Genomic DNA, 6,000 nt, shown 5'->3' on the forward strand with positions numbered 1-6,000 from the left:
AGTACTACTGAGTATTATGATGGAGAGATGAACGATGATGCAACAACCCAGAACCAGAGTTATCCTAGTAATGAAGGAGTGGATGGAGGATATCCGACACAGGTTGAGTCGGGTATGGGTTTTGGTAACCCTTATGGTGGGGCTACAGGAGAGTACACCCGATGGGTGGACTATGATGCACTCAACGATCAGTTTGTGAACACTGATTTCTCCTTAGGGTCATCATCGGATTCGGACTACAAGCCAACGGGGAGACCTTATGTTCCAGGGTCTATCAGGAGGACGACACGTTCGACCGGATGGAAGCCTGGAATGTACCGGGAGTGAAGACCGATTAGAAGTCCACCAAGGGAGGCATGGCTATAATACACAAGTACCACGTGTATTATAGTTTGTAATATTTGTATAAATTTGTACATATACTTTAATAAGTGAGTTTGCATACTCACATCGACTTGAGTATTGTAATAAGACCACTTATGTATGTATATACAGGGTATATGTTTTGTATGATTTGGATTTGCTTCTTGATTTCCATTGCGTGACTAGTTCTGTGCACAAAGTTGAGCTCAGAAAACTTGCGCATGGAGTAATTATGAGTATCATCTTGTGTTGCAGAACTAGGGGAATTATGTCGGGAACGTTAGGAAACGAGACTGAAGCGCAGCGCATGGAGCGCGAAGCAAAAGAAAAGGAAGAGGCTGAGGGTGCAGCCAGAGATCAGTTTCCACCACCACCACCACCCATGACGCAGCAAAACTTTATCCAGTACATGCAGCTGGCGGAAGAGAGGCAGCGTGTAACACTAGAGCTGCAGAACAAATTCCTTCAGGATCTGATGCAGCAGAATAGGGTAGAGAGACCTGAGAACCAGGGAGTCACATTAGCAGACTTCCAAAACACCAAGCCGATATCTTTCGCATACGCGCCAGAGCCTATGGATGCGGAAGATTGGCTGATGGATACTGAGCGCAAGCTCAACACTGTTGGATGCAATGACCAAGAGAAGGTTCGATATGCTACCCATCTGTTATGTGGACCTGCAGCATCATGGTGGGACAATATTGTAGCCGTTTACCCGGCTGGAAAGGTATTTACCTGGGAGGAGTTCGCAAGGAAGTTCAGGGAATCCAATGTCCCTGAAAGTATTGTGGAACTGAAGCGTCGAGAGTTCGAGAGTCTCGAGCAGAAGGACAAGGCAATCCTGACCTATGTCGTGAGTTTTCAAAGCTGTCCCGGTATCTTTGTTGAGGAAGTCAACACCGAGGACAAGAAGAAAAAGAGATTTCTGAGGGGGTTAAGTCCCCAGTTTAAGGTGCAGCTACGGATGATGAGAGCAACGGAATTCCAAGAGTTGGTGGATGCAGCCATCACTCTTGAAGATGACTTCAAACAACTGCAAGAAGAGAAGAGGAAGAAGGCCAAGTATGAGCCTAAGAGGTTTGTTAGTAACAAGCCCAATACCAGCTTGAGTTTCAAGCCACGGTATAACAACAACAACAACAACAACAACAGCAATCAGAGGAGGAACCAAGGATATCAGTCTGCAAATCAGATTATATGCCATTCCTGTGGATTCAAAGGACATGTCATGAAGGATTGTAAGAAACCCAAGATCATATGCTTTGGGTGTCGTCAGGAGGGGCACATGCTGAAGGATTGCCCCAAGAAGAATAGTGGAGGAGGTCACCAGAGGAGGAGGAAGCCGAGGAGGAAATACCGGAGGCAACCGGAAGAATAAGAAGCCCTTCGGCAAGCTGAACTGCATGCCCGGGAGGAGGTGGTCAACTCTGACCAGGCGGTGATAGGTACGCTCCAGATACTCACTCATCCTGGCAAAGTACTTTTTGATACTGGTGCAACTACATCATTCATTTCTCAACAATTCATCATCAAACATGGGATTAGTTGCACTAAGTTAGATACACCCATAACCATACTTTCTGCGGGGGGAACGATAGTAGTAAACCATGTCAAACAAAAACAAGTCATTATGATCAATAAGTGCGCGTTTGACGCGGACCTGTTCATTTTACCGATGAAGGACATTGATGTCATTCTTGGTATGAACTGGTTGGAAGTTAATGGAGCATTGATCGACTGTATGAACAAGACGGTGTCATTGAAAAGTCCCGATGGAGGTAGAATGATCTACCAAGGCGACAAACATACACAGATTGAAGTGGAGCTACAGCTGAATAGCATGAAGGAGGTGAAGTTAGAAGATATACCTGTAGTAAATGAATTCCAGGATGTGTTTCCTGCGGAATTACCTGGTATGCCACCAGATAGGGAGATAGAATTCACTATCGACCTAATTCCAGGAACAGCTCCGATTGCCAAGGCACCATATAAAATGGGGCCTAAGGAGTTGAAAGAACTTAAGGAGCAACTGGATGACTTGGAACAAAAGGGATTCATCCAAGAGAGTGTTTCACCATGGGGATCACCTGTGATCTTCGTGGATAAAAGGGATGGAGGAAGAAGGATGTGCGGAGACTACAGAAATCTGAACAACGTCACAATCAAGAACAAGTATCCACTTCCAAGAATACAAGATCTATTTGATCAGGTTAGAGGAGCGGGAGTCTTTTCCAAAATTGATCTAAGATCGGGTTATCACCAGATAAAGATCAAGAAGGAGGACGTTCCGAAAACTGCCTTTGTCTCAAGGTATGGACACCATGAATACCTTGTAGTACCTTTTGGATTGACCAATGCCCCAGCAATATTCATGAATCTCATGAATAAGATTTTCATGCCATATCTTGACAAGTTTGTCATCGTATTCATCGATGATATCTTGATATATTCCAAGAACAAGGCGGAACATGCCGAACATTTGAGGTTAGTGTTGCAAACACTAAGGGAACACCAACTTTATGCCAAATTCAGTAAGTGTGAATTTTGGCTAGATCAAGTGGAATTTCTTGGTCATGTCATTAGCAAGGATGGAATCGCTGTCAACCCGAGCAAGGTAGCAGCAGTTCTAGAATGGGAAGCACCCAAGACTGTCAAGGAAATCCGAGGATTCCTAGGAATGGCAGGATACTATCGGAGATTCATTGAAGGATTCTCTAAGATAGCAGGACCTATGACAAAGTTGCTAAGGAAGAATACGCCATTCATGTGGTCAGAGGAGTGTGAGAAGAGTTTTCAAACTCTGAAGGAGAAACTCACCACGGCACCGGTGTTAGCAGTTCCGGAAGTTGGCAAGGATTACACCATGTACTGTGACGCATCCAAACATGGATTGGGTTGCGTACTCATGCAAGATCGGAAAGTGATATCCTATGGATCGAGGCAACTCAGACCTCATGAAGTGAACTATCCAACACATGACTTGGAATTAGCAGCTGTCGTGTTTGCATTAAAAACTTGGAGACATTTTCTCTATGGAGCTAAGTGTGAGCTCTATACAGATCATAAAAGCCTCAAATATTTCTTCACTCAGAAGGAACTCAACATGAGACATAAAAGATGGTTAGAATTGATCAAGGATTATGATCTGACAATCAATTACACACCAGGGAAGGCTAATGTAGTAGCAGACGCCCTGAGTAGGAAAAGCACCGGAGGAGTGGAACAAGAAATATCACCGGAGTTGAGGAAGGAAATAAGCCAAGCCCAAATACAACTTTGGGAGAAGGAAGCCCATGAAGGATTATCGGCGTTGCAAGTAGCCGATGAGTTGAATGTCAACTTGAAGAATGAGATAATGATGGGTCAGATGGACGATCCATTCATTGTAGAAGAGATGAGAAGAATAGATGAGGGGAGGCCATCAGAATTTCACCGAGGAGAATCTGGATCCTTATGGTTCCAGAAAAGAATTTGCGTTCCGGATATTGCTGAAATTAAGGAAGTAATACTCCGGGAAGCTCATCAAACACCATATTCAATACATCCGGGAAGTACAAAGATGTACATGGACTTAAAGGAATTATTCTGGTGGAATAACATGAAGAGGGAGATAGCACAATATGTGGCAGAATGCCATACCTGCCAGCGAGTGAAGGCTGAACATCAGAGTCCGGCAGGGAAGTTACAACCTCTACCTATTCCAGAGTGGAAATGGGAGGAAATAGGGATGGATTTCATCACCGGACTACCCATGACTAATAAAAAGAAGGACATGATATGGGTAATCGTGGACCGGTTGACGAAAAGTGCACACTTTTTAGCGGTAAACCAGCAGGATAAAGGAGAGAAACTTATCGATCTTTACATCAAAGAGATCGTGAGTAAGCATGGAGTGCCTAAGAAGATAGTATCGGATCGAGGATCCGTGTTCACATCAAGATTCTCGGGAAGCAGCCTTCACGAAGCTTTAGGATCCAAGTTGGATTATAGTACCGCGTATCATCCACAAACAGGTGGACAAACTGAGAGAACCAATCAGATCTTAGAAGATATGCTTAGGGCTTGTGCCCTAGACTTCGGAGGATCATGGGAGGAGCATCTACCTTTAGCAGAGTTTTCATACAACAATAGTTATCAAAGCAGCATCAAGATGGCACCATTTGAAGCTCTGTATGGGAGGAAGTGTAGATCACCAATATGTTGGTATGAAGCCGGAGCAAGCAAAGAGTTCAACCCTGACTATGTCAAGGAAAAACAACAAATCATTGACATTATCAGAGACAGGCTCAAGATAGCCCAGAGTCGGCAAAAGAGTTATGCCGATCAAAAGAGAAGGACATGGGAGCCACAAGTTGGAGATATGGTTTATCTTAAGGTAAGCCCGATGAAAGGACTCCAGAGATTTGGAGTTAAAGGGAAACTCAGTCCTAGATATATAGGACCTTTCAAGATACTGAGTCAGAATCAAGGTTTAGCCTTTGAGTTGGATTTACCGGGAAGGTTAGCTCAAGTTCATAATGTATTCCATGTGTCACAACTTCGGAAATGTTTGAAGACCCCAGATGAACCAATATCACATGAGGAGCTTGAGTTACAACCAGACTCCGACGTACATTGAGAAGCCAGCCAAGATTCTCGAAGAGAGCTGGAAACAACTCAGAAATAAGGCGATCAAGTATTGCAAGATACAATGGAAGCATCATCCCGAGAGGGAGGCCACAGGGAAAAAGAGGAAGACCTGAGGAAAACATACCCCGAGCTGTTCAGGTATTACAACCACAACTTCGGGACGAAGTTTTCTTTAAGGGGGAAAGGCTGTAATGTCCCAGGTTTAGAGACGATCGAGGGGTAGATTTTAGAAAGGGATGTGCATTGCATAGTAAATTCTGGGGAAATTTCGCGCTTTTAAACAAAAACTGCATCGAAGGGGGACAAGTTTCTCTCTCGACACCTTACAGGGTTAAGGGTTTCGAGAGTGCGACAAACTTGCATCTCACTTCACTAGTTTAGGGTTTTGAGAAGAGAGGGGAGAGTTTACTTGATTGAATTCTAAATGATATGACATGGTTGAATTCAAACCAAGGTTGAATTTGAATTTCAAATTCAAACATTAAATAATTACTTAAATAATTCAAATGAAGAAATTCATTAAGTAAATGATCAATAATAAACAAGATGAACAATAATAATAAAGTAAAGCTCATTAGGGAAAACTTTGAGCTTTATTGATCATCACACAAGATACATTGTCTTTACAATATTCATAATGGAAATAGATGAATATTACAACTCATTACAAGAATTGGTGAAATTGAAAATAATAAAAGGAAAATAGGAAAAATTACAAGTTAATGATCCTAGTCTAAAATCCACTAGATCATCTTCATTTGATCTTGGTTGTGATGAATTCCAAATCCATTTTGATCCATTCTTGATCCCTGCACAAAAATCACAACAAAGAGAAGTTATGCCAAGTGGCATAGCCACTTGGCAGGTTAAAAATCAAATGGAAATGGTGGATAATATCACAGCTCTGCCGAGCTGATCCACACCAAGCCAAGTGCAAAGTATCTGGTTCACACAGACACACAAGCAGCACACACATCATGTGTGCATGCTCAACACCCAGTCACTGGG

The sequence above is a fragment of the Lolium perenne genome, chromosome 2 (genome assembly GCF_019359855.2).
Source record: "Lolium perenne isolate Kyuss_39 chromosome 2, Kyuss_2.0, whole genome shotgun sequence".
In the NCBI taxonomy this organism is placed as follows: Eukaryota; Viridiplantae; Streptophyta; class Magnoliopsida; order Poales; family Poaceae; genus Lolium; species Lolium perenne.